The sequence below is a fragment of the Jaculus jaculus genome, chromosome 4 (assembly GCF_020740685.1).
Source record: "Jaculus jaculus isolate mJacJac1 chromosome 4, mJacJac1.mat.Y.cur, whole genome shotgun sequence".
Lineage (NCBI taxonomy): Eukaryota > Metazoa > Chordata > Mammalia > Rodentia > Dipodidae > Jaculus > Jaculus jaculus.
The window spans coordinates 175,513,263-175,534,412 of NC_059105.1; the positions used below are offsets into that span (position 1 = coordinate 175,513,263).

General features: G+C 43.7%; 1 non-coding gene across 1 annotated transcript; it reads right to left on the minus strand.

Annotated features, from left to right (window-relative positions):
• Positions 1 to 1,473: 1,473 nt before the first annotated feature.
• LOC123460355 lies at positions 1,474 to 1,580 on the minus strand. Its single transcript, XR_006636920.1, has one exon. It is a non-coding gene; the product is annotated as a U6 spliceosomal RNA (small nuclear RNA).
• Between the last annotated feature and the right edge of the window lie 19,570 nt (positions 1,581 to 21,150).

Consider the following 21,150-nt stretch of genomic DNA (forward strand, 5'->3'; position numbering starts at 1 on the left):
AAATTCATGTGCAAGACCATCTCTGAGTTCTTTTGAGTTAATCACTGCATAATCAAATACTGGCATATTCTATTTTCCAACTTTATTTGAAAACAAGACTTAAAATGCATTGCCAAGCTGGTCTTGGTGGCTCATGCCTTTAATCCCAGAACTTGGGAGGCAGAGGTAGATCACCATGAGTTTGGCCACCCTGAGACTACATAGTGAATTCCAGGTCAGCCTGGGCCAGAGTGAGACCCTGCCTCAAAAAATGGGGAAAAAAACCATTATTAATAATAAGATCCAATGTTGGGACAGTGAAGGATGAGGTAAATGTGGTGGTAAGGGTGGAGAGTAGCGAAGGCGATTGAATATCTGAGACTATTCTCTTACCAGGGGATGTTTATAGGTGACGGAAGTAGGTGGCCCAGGGTTCTAGGCTCTTGAATTACTTCACTAAACAGAGCAACTAAGAGAAGGTCTTAGTCTTCTGAAAACAAACATATAAATATTCCTATTGCTTTCTTTCTTTCCTTAAAAAATAATTTTATTTATTTCTTTATTAGAGAAAGTGAAAAACAGAGAGAAAGAGCCAGAAAGAGAGAGTGTGTGTGAATATGGGCATGCTTGGGCCTCCTGCCTCCTGCAAATGAATTCTAGACACATGCGCCACTTTATGCATCTGACATTACATGGATGACGGGGACTTTAACCCAGGCCATCAGGCTTTGCAAGCAAGTGCCTTTAACCACTGAGCAATCTCTCCACTCCTGTTGCCTTCTTTGAAAAATATTTTTATTTATTTATTGGCGAGGAGAGAGAGAGAGAGAGAGAGCGAGAAAGAGAGAGAGAGAGAGAGAGAGAGAGAGAGAGAGAACCAGGGCATCTTGCTTTGCCACTGAACTCTAGACCTTTGCACCACTTTGTGCATCTGGCTTTACATGGGTTCTGGGAAATTTAACCTGGGCCGTCACACTTTGCAAGCAATTACCTTTAACCACATGTCTCTAGTCCTTCTTTTTTTTTTAAAAAATATTTTTCAATTTGCAAGGAGAGAGAGAGAAAGAGAGAGGAGAGATATCCAGGGCTTCCTGTCATGGCAAATATACTCCAGATATATGTGCCACTCTGTGTATCTGGCTTTACATAGGGTACTGAGGAATCGAACCTGGGCTGTCAGGCTTTGTAAGCAGGCATCTAAATCCCTGAGCCATCTTTCCACCCCTACCCCCTATTGTTTCTATAGGGAGAGTTTATCACTGCCAAAGCCCACAGCTCATGGCTCTTGAGCTAGCAATGAAATGCGATCCTAGAATGGAGAACAGAGACCCAACCTTTTTCATGTAGCACCTTATCTTCTCATCAACACATCACGTCTCAGGAGGGAAAGCAGAGAACATCTGAATTTGTAGAGAAGGAAATTCCTGAGAAGGTGATTTAAATGAAAAGCAGTTTCATGTTTAATCTTTGCTATAGTTATAGTTTTCTTTAAAAAAAAATATGGAACGCTTCACGAATTTGCGTGTCATCCTTGCGCAGGGGCCATGCTCATCTTCTCTGTATCATTCCAATTTTAGTATATGTGCTGCTGAAGTGAGCACTAGTTATAGTTTTCTTATGGTTTATGGTATTTTGCTGTTTATTGACTGAAATGCTAGGTATCTGCTCAAACCTAGAGGAGAGGTTGCTAAGCAATTTGACATTGTAAACAAGTGGGGGCAGCGTTTAGAATCAGTGGGAAGCAGGATGTTCTTAGAAAAACAAAGTGTACTTAAGGAGATTATTACATTCTTGCCCACATATAAATGTACTATTTGTAAATTTACATCTCTTTATTGTTAATGGATGCCTACTTGTCATTCTTACAGCAGTTTCAATGACTGAAAAAGGCCCGTTTCCTTAAAATTATCCACTACTGGTTATAATGAGCGTAGTACTTGCTATGAGCCAGGCACAGTTTTTGGCAAGGAACACTTTATGCAAGCTGCCGCATGTGATCTTTACAACAGTAGTGCGAAGTAACAACTAATATTATTGTTCCTTTAGCCAATAAGGAAACACAGACTTACTGGCTTCAGTAACTTGTCCAAGGGCATACAGCAAAGAGTAGAGTCCAGTTCAATCTGACCCCAAAGCCACTGGGCTTATTGGTTTGCCCTGATTAGAATGGTCATTCGTTGACTCCAAAGCAGTGTGTATGTTTATGATTCAGTGTGGGTCAATGCAGTGGCGCTTGGTTTCTAATTAGTAATTCCTCCCCTTCTTCCTGTCGACTCAGCCAAATATGTTGGTGGCCAGCCTTCCCTTGCAGCCAATAGTCAAATGGCATTGCCTCCTGAGGTATAAGAAAGAGAAGCCAGCAGTTTGGGATTTTTTTTTTTTTTTTTGCAAGCAAGTCTATAGCAGCCCTTCTACTGGGTTCCAGTACATCACCTTACTAATTGCACATCCAGAGATAATTAACTTCGTTAATTCTCATCTATAAAACTAGAATAATATTAGCAATCATGCGCTGTTGCAGGGGAAATGAAATACTGTATGTAAAATGCCTACTTCAAGATACCTTTGACAAATACATGTCTCTTCTTCCTTTGCCATCATGCATGCACAGTATGGCATGGCTGTCTTTAAAGTCAGCAATTTGCCTCGGAGAGTTCTGAGTGTCTTGATGGGATATGCAGGCTGCGTCTAAGTCTGAGAGCAACGTGAGCTGACAAATGCTAGGATGTATTTAGATGAGCAATTCCCCACTCCCTACTTATTCCAGCTTGCTCTGGAGGCACTGGCCAGTTTTCCTATTTAGCCCGAGGACTTTCTGTTCTCCGTACCACCTCCTACCCCCAACAAATACATTTTACAATAATATACCCAAGAAGCAAGAGAGCCAAGAGTTCTGATTTCTTCTCATCATCTGGAGACATCACGAATGGGATGGACAAGGTTTTCTGCTGGGATGAAGTTGTCTTCATTGACAAATGCAAGCCACTCGCCTCCAGGTGGAGCTGCATTAATGAATGAATGAAAGAGAGAAAGAAAGAAAGAAAGAAAGAAAGAAAGAAAGAAAGAAAGAAAGAAAGAAAGAAAGAAGAGAGAGAGAAAAAGGAAGAAAGAAATAAAGAAGGAAAGAAAGAACGGAAGGAAGGAAGGAAGAAGAGGGAAAAAAGAAAAATAAGTTGGTGACCCCAAGAGGAACGGGAAGGAGACCGAATAAAACACAAAAATAGCTCATGGTCCCGGGGGACTGCTGAGAAGTGACATGTGAACTCGTCTAGCCAGCTTAATTCCACAGGAATCTGAAGAGACTTCCAATGTGCTCTGCCAGCTCAGGTAGGAGGCAAAAGAAATGAGGCATGGTCCCCAAGGGGGTGACAGTTTGAGGGAATGACTGCTCACAGACTTGGAGGAGAAAAAAAAAAAAAAAAACCAGCAAAACCCCATGTGTAACTGGCTGGTGGAACCGAACTTCAGGTTAAGGCCCGATCTCTGAGGTCGGAGAAAGGCTATCCTCTCCGTGTGTGTGGCCATGCCCCAGGCCCTAAATTAGATGGGTCAAACAAATTATCTCATTCCATTTGATCCAAAAAAACAAACCTTTGACATGAGCTTATTTTGATGGTGAGAAAATTGAAGTACAAAGATGAAATTCCTGCTGATGAGCCAACAGCAAGCGAGATTTCAGGCCTTAAAGTTAAGTGGATTGTGACTCTTGGCAGCAGTAAAACTCTCTGAAGGAAGACAGCCACTTGTTAGCTCGGTGACTCGGTTGGAACTTTCCACACTTCAATTTCCCTGTTGACAAATGATCATTAGAATACTGTACTCGGATTGTTTGGGGGGGGGTGGATTTACTCACATTCTCTCCTCTAACAATTTTTTCCCTTCATCTTAGCCTAATCATGGGGCACCTCTACGACTCAAGGGCTGTGCAGGCTTCAGGGGGCGTGTTGCTCAAGGGAGGCGTGAGTGGCAGGGGCCAGTGACAGGCCTCAGTTCAGTCTGTTCTGATGTCCACCCTCTGTATTGGATCTCAGTGAGCCTTATAGAAACCCCTTTTCTGACCCACTTTGTTTTCTTGGCCTAAATTGAGCTCCGATGATCGGCAACCAACACATCCCTAAATGGAATGAATACTCTCCTCATTTGAGGAATCTATGAGATAAGGTAAATTACAAAGGGAAAGATCGATAAGACCACAGCTATCCTATCTTAGTGAGTAAAACAACAATTTGGGTTTTATAATTGGGTCCTGAGATTTTCGGTTTATAGGATGCTTCATTATGTCAAACAGAGGATATGCATAAATTTCACTACTACGTTTCCTGCCAGGAAGAATCAAGGTGGCTGGTACACACTCAGTCACACAAGCGCCAGATCCTCTGTATTAGGGACACACTGAGCCACTCTAGGCTGCTGATGTGGTGACCACTTTAGGTCAGCTTTTCACTGGAGCCAGACAACACCCCGAGGCCCCTTCTCCAGGGAGCCACAGATTGCCTGGCTGAGTGACAGATGCCTGACTTAGCCAGCCGGCCACACTGCTGTCCCAACCTGTGTGGAAAGAATCCTGAGTGGAGTGCGTGGGTCAAATCCACCAAGTTGTGTCAGCGAAGTCACTTCCTGTGTGGTCTGCTCAGTTGCATTGGCAAGCTGTGGCACTCGGCGTCACCAAAATGTGGCGCAAGCATGCAAATGTGGCCGGAGCTCCAAGGCTGCTTTCCCGAAAGGGACGCACGAGCCAGCCTCCCCTGGAGACTCTAGGAGTGCGTTACTGCCTTCACCTTCACGCAGCCCGTGAGCCTGGGCTGAGGATCCTGTCCTGTGTTTGCAAAGAAAGCCAGAACAGTGAGCTTTCTGTAGCTGCCTTGTCACCCAACCAGCGGCATGCCACTTCATTTGTCATGGGCCTCATATGTAGTCTTCCTCTTTCTTTGCTTCTGTTTCTTTTTCCTCCCTCCCTCCCTCCCTTCCTTCCTTCCTTCCTTCCTTCCTTCCTCTCCCTCTCTCTCTCTTTCTGTCTCTCTCTCTCTTTCTGGTTAGTTTGTTTGAGGTAGGGTCTCACTCTAGCCCATGATGACCTGGAATTCACTATGGAGTCTCTGGGTGGCCTCAAATTCACGGCTCTCCTCCTACCTCTGCCTCCTGAGTGCTGGATTAAAGGCGTGCACCACCACGCCCCGCCCTTCCTTTGTTTCTTAATCATTTCTGTACCTCGGGGGTTAAGATGGACTCATTGACACCTGACCCCACCGCTTTCCCGCTGCCTCTGGGGACCGTGTTCCCTTGTGCATTATCCACCGCCAGCCAGGCAGCCCGTGAGCGTCGCACTGCTCGTGAGTTTTCCCCTTGGCTGTCTCTCCACAGTCCATGTCTGCTTACCAAGACTGTGCGGCTGACCACACTGTGCATCTTAACTGACCGCAGAGCCAGTCCAGTTCCCTGCCTCAGTTTACTGCTCTCCGCCCTATGGGACTAGATATGGTGTTCTTCGTTGGTGTCTGTAGTACTTTCTGCTCTCTGAAGCCACAGGTCTCAGAGAGGTTATTTCAGAAGAGGCTCTGGGGACAGGGATCCACCTAGAGACACAGTGACGGCCTTGAGCCAAGCAAATGCTCAGATGAAAACGTAGATTGCATCACCTTGTGCATCTGGCTTATATGGGTCCTGGGGCATGGAACCAGGATCCTTTGGCTTTGCAAGCAAATGCCTAAACCACTAAGCCACCCCTCCAGCCCTCCACAAGTTTCTGACTGATTCTAAACAAAAGAAAACTAAAGCCCACAGATAAATTAGGGGACTGACCTAAGGTCCCACCACCAGCACCAGGGAAAGACGGGATTCAAACACAGCCGTCACATTTCAAATCCATGCAGTGCCCTACAGCTCCAGTGTGGGGGTGGTGCACTGCAAAGCGTATGTGACGGATGTGGACTAGTGGACGTTTTTAGCTGCTGCTTTCACAGGAGTGGGACTTCTCCACTGCGAGAAGCTGCTGCCCCTCGCCAAGCAGCCCAGCAGCCCACGCTGTCTTGGCCAGAGGCAAGCAGCCTGTACCAGAACTGGCGGCTGCTTGTATGGTTCCTTAGCACGTGGAAGTTATTCTCTGTCTCTGCTAACACAATTCCTCTCTCTTAAAACAGGCTTTGTCTGTTGATTTCTATGGAGATTTGCTCCCCCAATACTTTCTGCAAAATACCTGCTTCTAATTGCCAAGAAATCTCCCTCCCTCTCTCTCTCTCTCTCTCTCTGGGTTTGTTTACATGACACTTAGAATCTGTCTGCTTGGATCTCTGCCCTCTGTGGCCTGTCTGGGTTTCTCTCGTCTATTAGCATTCTCTCCACACTGTGGCTGCAAAAAGAGCCAGAGTTCCCTGCCTTTGCTAAAAAAAAAAAAAAAAAAGCACAACATTTTTATATTGGGATTTCAGCTCAAATGTGCATGTCCCATGGGAACGTATATGGTATAATTAATCCTTCTCTGTAATAATAACTCTGGAGTTTCAGTATATGATGTAGTCTCAATATATACTGTCCCCATAAGTTTATGTGTTTGTATACTTGGTTCTTGGTTGGTGTTGGTTTTGGGAGGGTTGTGAGGTCTTTCGGCGGTGGAGCCTTGCTGGAGGAGGTGGGTCAGCGGAGGTGGGCTCCCACAACCACTGGCTGTCCTCTGCTTTCTGTGGCTACAGTGTGACAGCCTGTCGTTCTGTTCCCGCTGCCGTGCCTCTCCTCCCTGGTGCACTGTGCCTCGTGGAACTGTAAGCCAGGATAAAGTGTTTCCTTCCTTAAGCTTCTGTCTGTCAGGTATTTACTCACAGCGATGAGAAAATAACTAAAACAATACCTGATGTGAAATAGATGCCATAAAAATTAGGAGTTCGGGGCTGGAGAGATGGCTTAGCGGTTAAGCGCTTGCCTGTGAAGCCTAAGGACCCCAGTTTGAGGCTCAGTTCCCCAGGTCCCACATTAGCCAGATGCACAAGGGGGCGCACACGTCTGGAGTTCGTTTGCAGAGGCTGGAAGCTCTGGCGCGCCCATTCTCCCTCTCCCTCTATCTGTCTTTCTCTCTGTGTCTGTTGCTCTCAAATTAAAAAAAAAAAATTAAAAAAAAAGTTAGGAGTCCGGCTTCCTATGTGGAGACGGGGTAGTGGAGAAGAATGAACAAGGATTTGGGGGCTCACCATGTATACCAGTGGACATCGAAGTTCTGGCATACTTGGCCTACATACACATTCAAACTCTCTGAGCTTTCGTCTATGAAGGAGAGATAATACTCAGGTCTTTTTGAGGATGAGAAGTGATGTTAGAGGTGATATGTGCCATAAACACTAGGCACTATTTTATTTTCGCTCATCAAATGAATTATACCACAAATACTTAACATTTATATCTTTTGGGACATGTTGTGTGTGCATGTGAGTGTGAAGATGTGTGTACCCTGTATGCACACACGTGGAAGCCAGAGGGGAGCACTGGTTGTCTTCTCCTGACACTCTTATGCTTATTTCCACGAGAAAGAGTCTTTTCGCAAAGCCGCCAGTTGCCATTCCCCATCAAACTGACTGATGACTTTGCGCCAGTGATTCCAGTCTCCGCTTCCCACAGGACTGGGGTACAGGTGTGTGTGACCACACACAATTGTCAGCATTGGTGCTGGGAACCAGACTCAGCGTGAACTAGGGCTCTCGGGCCTGAACGTTGCTGTGGCATGTGGTCGTCCTTGCCAAGCCGTTTCCCCCACCAAAACAAGAATAATTTTACCTCACTTATCAATATTTTTGAGGCAGGGTTTCATATGTAACCCAGGTCAGCTTTGGACTCACCATATATCAGAAGATGGCTTCCTGTCTTAACCTCTCAAGTGATGAGATTATAGGCATGGGCCACCATACCCAGTTTATATGGTACTGGGAATCGACCCCAAGGCCTTGTATGTGCTTGGCAACTGTCCTACCAGCTGAGCCACCTTCCCACACCTAATGTCTGTACTTCATCTCGGGCAGCCCACTTTCTTCTCTTTAAAAACTAAGAGATAAATCAGCAAGCTGGTGCAGGAGGATTTCTTTGTTTGTGGCTAGCTTGGGATTCATAGTGACATCATGTCTCAAAAAGAAAAAGAAAGAAAGAAAGAAAGAAAGAAAGAAAGAAAGAAAGAAAGAAAGAAAGAAAGGAAGAAAGGAAGGAAGGAAGGAAGGAAGGAAGAAAGAAAGATAGATTAAAGAAAAGGAAAAGAAGCCAAGCATGGTGTCGCACGCTTTTAATCCCAGAACTCAGGAGGCAGAGGTAGGAGGATAGCTATGAGTTCAAGGCCACCCTCAAACAAACAAACAAAAAAAAAAAAAAAGGAAAAGAACTATGATGACAAGTTGACTGCCAAGACTTCTGCTTGTGCTTCTAAGTGCTCTCATTATGTGACCTCACAGGATCCTCTGAGTAATTCTTTTACTTAGGTCCGGTTATAATAATCCATATTGTACAGATGGGAAAAGTAAGTCCTTGGAAGCACAAGGAAGTTTCTCAAGACCCTCTTACCAGCATGGGTTGGGAATTGAGGACCTGAACCCAAGGCACACCACGTCAGAGCCCTGAGCTGACAAATGCAGTCACAGCGGACAGGTCCTTGCGAGCTGTGATAGTTACTGTCCATGTGCTCGGCATTTGGAACAGACCCCACCCAGGATCTGACGCTGGGGGAGTGTTCTTATCCAGTAGCTTTCCTAACGGGACCCAAATCCAGGACATCTCCTTATGTAGAACCCGGGGGAGAAGACTGGCTCTCTGAGCAAGGGAGATGACTCAATGGTTAAAGGCACTTGCTCGCAAGCCTGTCCACCTAAGTTTGATCTTCCTCAGCACATGGGTCAGTGGGACACAAAGCGGAGCACATGCCCGTGATGTCAGCACACTTAGCGCACCGGAGGAGGAGCCGGGAGACTCCGGGAAACAGTCAAACAGAACCCGTGAGAGAGACAATCTCAAGGTGGAGGAAGCAAAGGAGAAACACCCCAGGACTGTCCTTTGACTCCCCCACATCATTGTAACCATACACACATGCATATAAATAGTAAAAATACAAATAGATAGTAAAACTAGGAAAACGAGAATTTGGTTTACTCACTGGTGGGCTTCTTGGCTCACCAATGGCCGAGGACTGACTAAACTGAACCGAACATCTGGCACACACGTCGGCTCCTCTCCCTGTGGGGTCACGGTGTCTGTCCGTAACCCCATGCCACTCCCCAGTTTCTCGACTCTAACATGCCCTGTTGTAGCGCCCAGCCCTCCAAAGCTGGGCCTCCAAGATGAATAAACGCGCTTTGAGGCCGAGCTCCAGCTGCTCTCACAGAAGCTTTTGGTCTAGAAATGTTGATGTCTCAGTGTTACCAGAGAGCAGGAAAAGCCATTCAAAGAAATTTGAACCCTATCAAGTGCTTACACTAATTTGCATACATAAGTACAGAGACGTTTATGTGTGCTACACCCACATTTGGCTCGGCTTATGTGTTCTGTTCCTTACATTTGCTGATCTCAAATGCAAATAGTAGCTGTATTAAGCTTTCCCATGTATATTACCTAAAATACCAGGTATTCATTCCTCATTCTTTTATGTGACTATCTCTCAGTGGCCTTAAAATTATTCGTTGGTAAGAAGCTCATATCCACATATCCAGGCTTTATAGCTTGTTGTTTTTAATTTCTTCAGATATTGTGGATGATAGTTACTGTTTTAGATTATCCATGCATTTGTGAGTGTGACATTAATGTGCTGTTTTCTTCAATGTGGGTAGTAAAAGTTCACCCAGCACCCATGATTCAGATGCAACTGAATATTTGAAAGATGGTGTAATCAGGTTTGCATTGCTGACAGAAATCACCCAACCAAGAGCAGCTTTTGGAGACAAAAGCATTTATTTTGGCTTACAGACTTGCGGGAAAGCTCCATGATGTCAGAGAAAAATGATGGCATGAGCACAGGGTGGACATCACCCCCTGGCCAACAAAAGGTGGACAATAGCAACAGGAGAGTGTGCCAAACACTGGCATGGGGAAACTGGCTGTAACACCCATAAGCCCATCCCTAATAGAACTCTGCCTCTAGGAGGTGTTAATTCCTAAATCTCCATCAGCTGGGAACCTAGCATTCAGAATGCCTAAGTTTATGGGGGACACCTAAATCAAACCACCACAATTTTCCCCTGGCCCCCATAAACTGTTAACCATCCATGATGTAAAATGCAATGCATTCAGTCCAGCTTAAAAGTCCCCATAGTTTTTAGCAATCCTAATGATGTTCAAACATTCCCATAGTCCAAGATCTTTTAACTGAGCCATAATACCAAAAAAAAAAAAAAAAAAAACCTATAATGGTACAGAATAAACTTTCACACTTAATAAGAAGGCATTGGACATAGCAAAGAATTATCCAACCAATACAAGATTTAAAACAACCAGAACAAATACCAAACTCTGTAGCTCCAAGTCCAACAACTGTAGCCAGTGATGAATCTCCAAGTCTGATAATTCTAACCAGCAACAAGTCTCTGGAATTCCCATTCCGCCCCTCCAGCTAGAGCACTCACAGTCCTGGAAAACTTCATGTGGGGCCAGCAGCTTTCCTTAGCTGCCATCTCATGGTCCCAACAGCTCCACTTGGTCTCTACTGCAATCCAAGGTTCATCCTCACAGCTCCATTGGGTCTCCATGCAGGCATCCATCAAACCTGCTTCACACTACCCATGGCCATTTCCAAAACACATGACCATGCTGCAACTTCAATGACCCTCTCTTTCCAGCATTTCTTATACTCCACAATACCAGTAGGGTGCCAATTTGTTAATCCAGGGAGGAATAAAGCAGGCTTTGAAAAACAGGGCACTCCTTGAGCACTCAGGCTCCTTCAAAAGAGTCTACATTCTTCCTATTGCCCCAATGCAGGTCAGCTGGCCCAATCTCAAAGGTTGTCATTTCTCAATTGCACCTGAATGGGCAGCAGTTTGGGCCCAAAGATTCCATTTCTGTGCCATATCCCTCTACTCACACCATTCCATTTCTACTCAAAACAACCTTGCACAAATTGTCAGGACAAGGGCATAATAACAAGTCTTTCACAAAACTGCTTCTATACTAGTCCAAGTAAAGCTTTTTCTCACCCTCATAAGCTAAACCTCACAGTCCATAGTTCTTACTGCATTCAGGTCTTTCAACTCTGACCAGAATAATTCATTAAGCTGTACTTACAGCACTTCAAGGTATCTCTAAGGCCAAGGTTTCAAATCCTTCCACATTGGTCTTGAAAATCAGCTCCAAAAGGCCAAAGCCACACAGTCAGGAGTCTAGCAGCAAATGATACCATTCCTTGGTACCAACATTACTGTTACAGTCAGGTTTGCATTGCTGGTAAAAATCACCCAACCAAGAGCAGCTTGTGGGGAGAAAAAGAGGTTTATTTTGGCTTACAGACTCAAGAGGAAGCTCCATGATGGCAGGGGGAAATGATGGCATGATCAGAGGGTGGACATTACCCCCTGGCCAACATCAGGTGGACAATAGCAACAGGGGAGTGTGCCAAACACTGGCATGGGGAAACTGGCTATAACACCCATAAGCCCACCACCAATAATACACTGCCTCCAAGAGGCATTAATTCCCAAATCTCCATCAGCTGGGAACCTAGCAGTCAGAACACCTTAGTTTATAGGGGACACCTGAATCAAACCACCACAAAGAAAATAGTTTTATTTATTTGCAGAGACACACAGAATGAGAATGGGCCTGCCAGGGCCTCCTGTCACTGCAACCAAGCTCCAGATGCATGTGCCACATTGTACATCTGGCTTTACACAGGTACTGGGAAACTGAACCTAGGTTTTCAAGCTTTGCAAGAAAGCACTTTTAACCCTTGAGCAATCTCTCTACCCCACAACTGAATTTCATTTTACTTTATAACCTAAACCCCAGGAAAAATTGTGCTCCATCACTGTAAGCCTAAAGTTTGGCCAGCCAGTTCAAATGAACCAATGAAGGCACTAGTGGCATTTCTTATGGGGGAAACCAACCACTCTTTAATTGGACTGGAGGCTTGCTTCACAGGAGGGAACATATGCCTGGAATGAAAAACCTAGTAAAGCCTGTGGCTCCATGGGAGACAATGCATGCCTGAAGGGGAAGGTCATGAGCCCTAGGGGTGTAACACCTGCTGGTGTCTGGCTAAATGTATATACTATGATTACCAAACTTCCAGGCAAGCACTTCACTTAATGTTCATACCCATATATTAGTGCTACTCTCACTTTTGGTTAGAGAAGCTTCTCTTTTCAGATGTTGGTGACCTCTGGGATGACTCAAAAGGCACCATGGTGCTGAGAAGAAGTGACAGAGGAGTGCTCAGCCCTGAGACATCTCTATCACACCTTCCAAGGCTCAAGGTCCATTGCAGAAGAGGTAGCAGGAAGAATGTAAGAGCCAAAGGAAGGGTAGGACTGCTTAAAATGCCCTCTTCCAGACACAAAATGGCCTGGATAACCATGACCTTGCAGTGCCTGGCACTACCTACAGAAGATCTTCATATTAGGAGGAGAAGATGATGACACCAAAATAAAGGAGAGACTAATTGAGAGGAGGAGAGAATATAATGGAGAGTGGAGTTGCAAAGGGGAAAGTGAGGGGAGGGAATTATCACAGTTTATTTTCTACAATTAAGTAAGTTGTCAATAAAAGAAAGTTTTTGAAAGTCACAGATGGAGAGATGGCTTAGCAGTTACCTGTGAAGCCTAAGGATCCATGTTCAACTCTCCAGGTCCCACATAAGCCAGATGTGAGGCGATGCAAGTGCGTATGCTCTCACATATGCACTGGTGGCACAGGCATCTGGAGTTCAATTACAGTGGCTACAGGATCTGGCATTCCAATTCTCTTTCTCTCTTTCTGTCACTTTCACTCTAGCATTAAAGAAAGGCCAGTCTATTGGGCTTGCCTCAACAACAACAACAACAAAAAGCCTATGCCAGGGAAGTCACAAGCCCTAGGAGTGTAATGTCTGCTGTTGACTAGCTAAATGTATATATTATGCCTACCAAACTGCCCTGTAAACACTTAAAAAATTATACCCATATATTAATGCCACTTTCACTTTTGGCTACAGAAGCTTCTCTTTTTAGATGATGGTGACCTCAGGATGCTCAAAAGGCACCACAGTGCTGAGAAGAAGTGACAGAGGAGGGTCGGCACTGAAGCATCTCTATCACGCCTTCCAAGGCTCAGGGTCCATTGTAGAAGAGGTGGCGGGAAGAATGTGAGAGCCAAAGGAAGGGTAGGACTGCTTACAATGAGGTCTTCCAGACACAATTTGGCCTGGACATCCATGACCTCACAGTGCCTAATACTACATACACAAGACCATCATCATAGGAGAGAAAGACGATGACATCAAATAAAAGTGAGATTAATTGAAGGGGGAGGGGATATGACATAGAGTGGATTTGTGAAGGGGAAAGTAGGGGAGCGGAGGGGATTATTGAGGTTTATTGTCTGTAATCATGGAGCTGTCAAAAAAAAGTTTGGTTTTTTTTTTTTTTTTTAAATTGTGCTTCAAGACTTTGAGTGGCGGTCAATATCTTTCTTCAGAGAAACTCAAACTTCTTCCCAAACATTCATTAAACTATACTACACTGTTACCAAGTCCTACGCTGAAGTTGTCCATAACAGAAAAAGAAATGAAAACAATGCAAGCAGTAGGTGATAGACGTACAAGGCAGGAAAAATGAGAAGTCAGAGAGACAGATCTGAGCTGTCAAGCACCAAGAGCCTCTGCTTTCTTTTAGTAAAATGGCATGTCAGTTCCTGATGGCATTCTGTTGCCCATATTCTTTCACCCAGAGCCACAGATCAAATCTCCCTGTCTGTAGGCTGACACAGGCAGAAACATTTCTTCCTGACGTTACCTCCGTTAGGCATGTGGTGCACTGAGAAGCCTTCCAAGATGGCCGAGAAGTTGGGAGTGTTTCTACCACATCTCCCTGGTCCTCTGGGAATAGAGGGTTGAAAAGCCAGGTTGGGTCACCTCAAGTAGCAGGATGTGTGGGAAGAGAGCCACAGAGCCCAGGCTTCTCTTCCGTGGATCGTGGATTTGTAGCTCAAGGTCAGGCAAGGAGCCAAGAGGAGCCTGGGGCAGAGGGCGACTCACATGTAGGCACGTGGACACTAGACCTGGTCCACTCACCGTGGCCTGCCCCTCTGAGCCTTCTCCCTCACAAGACAATTCAGCTGTCCCACTTAACCTGACAGTGGTCTTTCTGTTGAAGGCCTCTGACTCATACAGGAGCTGCACTACCCATACAGAGAAACTAGTTGGCCGTTTCCTGGACTTCTTGATTGACCTGAGTCTAGCTTCTGGCTGCTAACCTGCACACACATTAAATCACGCCTCCTGATGTCACAATCTACACAGCCACTGGGTTCAACATTTGAGTACAGCTTCTTCACCAGATATCATTGCTTTTTGTATCGATCCCAATATTGTCATGATATGTGTTAGCTCTTGGCATTCTTACTAGCATCCTTGAAATCACAACACTGCAACTTAGCAATCTTCAAGAAGCACTGTACAGTGATCACAAAAATACTTTTCACTTTAAAAATAGTTTCCTAACCATTTTCTCATGTCTGGATTCGCTTCTTTATTTGCTCATTTATTCACTTATTCAACCAAGAGACTTCTATGGTCTCATCGGGCATAAAATGATAATTAAAATGAAGTTATTGGTTTCAAGGCGCTGACGGTGCGGGGGGGGGGCGGGGGAGACGTGCAAACAGATGCCAAGGACTTGAGTGCTGGGCTCTGCTTGAGCCTCACACCCTGGCATTCACCTGCGAGAGAAGGAGATGGCCGGGAAGGGCCTTCTCAAGGTCACCCAGCTTGAGGGATAAAAGGTGCATTTCCAGACTTCTGCTGAGGTTGTCTTAATGCAGCAGATTTTGTAAGCAGTGCTCAAAAATGCAGCCCAAAGGCCAGGAGTGTTGGCACCATTGCAGAATTTACTTGAAAAGCAAATTTTCAGACTCTGCCCCAGAAACAAAACTTTGAGGAGTGGGGCCCAGGAGCCTGTCTCTTCGTAAGCCTCCTAGATGACTGAAAACCATTGCTCTAGATCAGTGCTTCCCGAAGTTCTTGTGTGTACGGATGGCACTCAGGGATCTTATTAAAATGCAGATTTGGATTCAGTACTTCTTAGGAGGGCTTTTTGATTTGCATTCCTAATAAGATCTCTGGAAATGCCTATACCTCTGATCCTTGGGACCCTGCTTGACTAGTAAGAACACACAGGCAATTAACACCAACAGAGAGCACTGGCTAAGCCTGGCTAATGAGTGATGCTGAGGCGTCATGAGTTCAATAAAAATGTCCCCTGTCATCCAGGCGCCTCAAGACCAGCACAGACAATGCTCAACAACATAGGAATGTAAGGGTATGAAAGCTATGAACTCCTGAGTCTGCATGCATGTGTGTGCATGTGCAGGCATGAACACCCCCCCCACACACACACACACACTTACACACAAGCAAACAGAATGAGCAAATGTTTAGACTCAGGATTGCAGAGCTGCTCCTCTCAGGAAGCCATTGAATATGCGAGTATTGCAACCAAACATAATTAAGGACCTGGAGGTTAGAAATGTTTCTTGAAGGAAATACAATGCGCACCACAATATTCATCTTTTTTTCTGATAGATTAGTCCATCAAATCACTACTCAGAGTCATTTAATCTTATACAAACTTCTACCATGGTCACATTAAAGACAGACTAGAATGAGTGAATTGTATACTCAGATGTCTAGATACTAATGCAGCGTCACTGGCAAGGAGGAAACATTGTATGTGCATGTGCACACACATATAAACACTCATATGTATCCTCGTATATTTTTAAGAAAATGTAACAGATCGGAATGACTTCACATAGGAGAAACACATCAGTAAACATCAATAAAGAGCATTGTATAGCAAGCACAATGTAGTAATCAGAGAATCATGCAGAAATATTACAATTATGAAAGGTTCAAAAATATCTGAAATGCATCGAAAACATTTTAGATAGTCTCCAAACAAAATGGCAGGGTTGCTAGATTTCACAAGTGAAAACAATTTATTTGGCATGCTTAAAAATGTTTTAAAATAATAGGGTTTGACAATCTCTGGGAATTTCATTTGTGAGGGTGCTGGTCCCCCAGACAGTGCCTGTCAAATGTTGGTGTGGATGGTTGTGACCATTAATTTTATGTCATCTAAAGCCATGGCATGCCCAGACCTTTGATCACATGTTGTTGTTGTTTTTTTCTTTTTTCCTGGAATTGTGTGCTCGTTAATGTTCCATCACTGTGGCAAGATAACGGACATGAACCACTTTAAGGAAGTTAAGTTTATTTTGGCTCAGAGGTTTCAGTCCATCGTTGGTCCTATTGCTGTTGAGACAGACCGTCACGACAGTGAGTCCCACAGTGGAGCAAAGCTGTTGTCTCATAGTGAGCAGACAAAATGCAACCTTCAAAGCCTCATGTTCCATGACCTGCTTCATTCAATCAGTTCCCACCTCCTAAAATTTCCAGCACCTCCCGATAGCCTGTTCAAGTATAAGTCAACTGATAGTCCATTGATAATGTTAAAGTGCTTGTGATCCAATTTTTGTAACAAGGCTCGGCCACTGAACCCTCTGACATGGAATGGAGAATGTATAATCCAATTATGTGTTACCCCTGAGCCATCTCCCTAGCACTGAAACAATTCTTTTAAAAAGTGTGTGTGTGTGTGTGTGTACCCTCTCTTTCTCAAGAGAACTCTGACTAATGTAGGTTATAAATGAAATACTTGTAGTGTGCGTTTGGACAGGAAAGCTCTCAAGGCAATTTACTGTCTATGAGTTGACTAGTTAAGAAGGTGCTTTGGCAATAGTTTATTCGCAGCTGCAAGTAACAAAACCCAGCAATGGATGGCTGGAAGCAGGGAAGGAGTTTAGCAGTCTCAGGCCACAGAAGACAGAGGCAGGCTGTTCTGTAGCAATGAGGTAAATCAGCAGTGCTATCAAGGGTCCAGACTCTTCTAATCTCACTCCTTGACTCCCCTCAGTTTATATTTCTTAACACTGTAAAATGTCACTCATTTCCAGATGCTAAGTCTACAAGGGAAAGGCAGTGGCCAAGCTTAGGAGGCCAAAGTGCTTCACAGATAAATTGGCTTTAAAATACAATTGCAAAATTGTTTAATTTCTGTTCAATAAATTCCATCTTCACCTCATGGACCCAAACTGTATTGTATGGCCATTCCCAATTATTTAGAAATCTATCTTATAGTGTTATTTCTTATTTTACTTTATTTTTTTGATACAGGATCTCACGTAATCCAAGCTGACCATAAACTCACTAGGTAGCTGAAAATTATCTCAATTTGCTGATCCTCCTGCCTCTACCATCACAGGTGTATGTCACTATACCTGGTTCATGTGGTGCTTAGGATTGAACTCAGGGCTTTAGTGCATACCAGGAAGTCACTCTATCAACAGAAGCATGTCTTAAGACCTTGACAATCTACTTTAAATCAGATACATGAACTTTAAGAAATTGGTAAAAAAAAAAAAAACGAGGCAAATTAATAAATATTAGGTGACTAATTAGCAATGCATGTCTTCAAGGTAATCATGGAAGAGGCAGTATTTGAACAGAGAGAGAGAGAGAGAGACACTGAGGAACCCCAAAGAAATTTGGAAGCCCAATGGTGAGGTTTTAGTAGATTGATGTGCATGGAAACCTTCATATGTCTTTAAGGAGGGATGTGATTGCTCAGCTCAGATTAATGAGATGTGAAACGTGCCGTCTCGCCTGATGCTGTCTGCCCTCAGACTCTTTAAAAGAATACGTTTTGTGCAGAGTGGCAAATGTTATGTATTTATTTGACCCGTCCTTATTAGAAGACCATGTTGCTTTTCAATTTAGTTTAATTTGAGAGAGATGGTAGGCAAGGTCTCCGGGCAATTGAAAAATCTATTATGGAGGTGACCCTTCTGATATTACATTACTTTAACCACCATTAAAACAAAATGGGAGCCTCATTGCAGTTTTCATAGCGTCCTCGGCTTGGAGTAGTGAGATCTATAATACTATCTGAAACAAATGGCTGTGTTATATGAGGAGAATGGAGAGATGCTGGGGAAAGCTTCATAAAATATCATTTGAACCTGCCTGAAACAATAAGACTTCAACTGAGGCAGACACCGAAATATTTCAACACCCTGCATCATTAGCAAACTTTTAAATTATCCTGAATAGACATATCTTGGTATGTCAGAAAGACACACTTACCTGTGTTACAAAGAAAAAATGTGCTAGCAAAAGGAGATGAAGTAAGACGTTTTCTTACATGCTGCACTGGCATTCTCCTTTAATCCTGATTCAATTATCTGGGAGACATCACTCCTCCAAGGCCTGTGGAGTCAGCCACCTTTTACCTGAATCCTGAAGCATTTTCCTTGTCTTGGTGTGTTTTGTGAACATTTCCTTTTTCTTTTTTCCCTTGCAAGTATTGTGAATGGCCCAATTTTGTTCTTTTTTTGACAAGAAGAGTGGTGGCAGTCTTCTCTCTCACCCCCATCTTAGTAACAATGCCAGGAATTGTTCTTCTCTGACTTGCCATTTGTATGTTGAGGGAGGAAAAAATAAAACAAAACAAGACAAAATGAAGAAGGGAATCAGGAAAGGAGGTTTGGAGCGTGTCTCACAGACCCTGTGAACAGTCAAATCAAGCTGCCAGCGACAAGAAGCTCTCTAATAAGGAAATTAGACCATGATCATTTCTGGCTATGTGACTCTGATACTAAATAGGTTTTTCAAATAGATTGTGATTGAACTTGGAAACATAAACAAATTGGTTTTGAAGAATAAAGACTGAACTACATTTTGGTTAGGAAACTGAAATACTTTCACAGGAGGCACTGTGGGAGAAGGGACAGCTATTTTCATGGCAGAATATGTTACTGTTATACATGGGCCTGGTTGGCTGCCCTTTGGAGAGTGAAGAGAAAGTTTCCCAACAGGGTCTCTAAGAGGGAACTGATAAAGATATGGGATGGAGAGATTCATGTTTGAAATTCCCCATTTAGATGCTGAAAGGAGAAGTGCCATTTAAAAGTAATAGATTTTAAAATATCAGGAGCTTAAAAATATTCTGGCCAGCTGTCTCCCTTGGACATTTCTTTTGTCTCATACAGGGCTAGGGATAGAGGTTTCTTAATGCATTTTTCACTTATAAATATTCATACCCTGTTCCCCGTGACTCTCCAGCCTGGCAGAGCTGGAGAAGGTGCTGAACTTCCCCTAAGGCCCAGGTTCAACCTCAGATAAGCCAGAGCCATTTGAAAGCACCAAAGACTTTTCAGTCAAGATATCAAAGGTTGCAACTGTGTGTTCAAGCTTATGTTCCACGCAAGGGGATTAGCTTTCACTCGGCAAACTCTCCCAGTTGTTGTGAGCGGTCGGAGCTTTGTGCTTCACACAGCGAGGAAATGAATCTATGAAAAAGGTGCTCTTTTTCTTTTTCCTTTTCTAAATCCTTCAGTTACTTGCTAAGTCTTGATACATTATGGAGTCTGAGTCATCAAAACCTCTCCAACTGTAGTCAGTTTGTACACTTGAAAATGCCAAGTGAGAGCTCATAGGCACCATGGAGGCCGCAGGATTGTGAGGGTGGAGAGGGGCATTTGAACCAGGTCCCGCTCGGGGGATTTTGCTATGATCACGTGGCGGGAGTGTTTTCTGTGCTCTAACCCTGCGTTCTCTGTGCTCACGGTTTTCATGTCCCAGGCATTTGTTTGGGAAATTCATAAAATCTAAATCTGCGTAAGTTAAACTCATTCTCTCTTTGTATTGGAAAGGGAGTATGATGATGTCTACTAGACTGGACTATTGGATACGCAGAGAGTTAGTGAAGCAGGATTTCTGAGTGTGTATATGAGAGTGTGTTCAGATAAGATTATCTTCAAAACAACAGACCGTGTAAAGAGGGGGACCACCCTTGCCAGGGTGGGCACCCTACAACCCACAGAGGCCTAAATAGAACAAAATGGCAGAGGAAGGGCAAATTGTCTCACTTTTCTTGAGCTCGTTACTCATTTTCTTCTGTTTTTGGACAGCAGAACTTTGACTCTGGAAATTATAGCCAGCACCCCGACCTCCTTCCTGTCTTTACAGTCAATATGCAGATGGTACATTATGGAACTTCTCAGCCTTCATAATTGCATAAGCCAATTCCTGTGATAAATCTCTTCATTTAAATATCTCCCCCTCTCTCATATATATGCATATATATATATATATATATATATATATATATATATATATGAGCATATGTATGATATAATGGGATTGTGCACTCCCCCAGGGTTTAATTTTTTTAAATATTATTTATTTATTTGAGAGAGAAATAGGCAGGGAGAGAGAGAGAGAGAGAGAGAGAGAGAACAAGAATGGGTGTGCCAGGGGCTCCAGCCACTGCAAACAAACTCCAGATGCATGTACTCCCTTGTGCATCTGGCTTACATGGGTCCCGGGGAATTGAACAAGGGTCCTTTGGCTTTGCACGGAAGTGCCTTAACTGCCAAGCCATCTTCCAGCCCCCCCAGGGCTTAATTTTTTAACATGAAATCTTTTCTGGGGCCAAGCAGATGAGAACACTGAGCTTATATTTCTACCTGTACCCTTGTCTCTTTGACTCCACTTTACAAAATTAATCTTCTTAAATTATATAGGAAAATCAAATATTTTGCTAAAAGAAGGTTATGTTGTCTTACGCTTTTATTTCAGAGATATTTTATTTCATTTATGATTCAGCTTTAAGTGGGTATTTAGTTCTAACATTTTACTCCCCTGGTGACACTTTTGCTGTCAAACATATAGAAATTTATAAACAAATTACCAAGCGAAATCTTTCTTTAAAAGGAACACTGAATTTCTTGTGAAAATAAAACTTCTGTTGTCTGTAACTTACCCACTCACCACAATTTACTTTCTTTACAGTGTGTTATCCAGATCAAGAAAATATTTCAAAGTGCGCATCTGGTAAACTAGACCCTGGATGAGTCTTTTCTACAAATAGGTGGATTCAGGCAAGTCATACATAACAGAATTCTGTC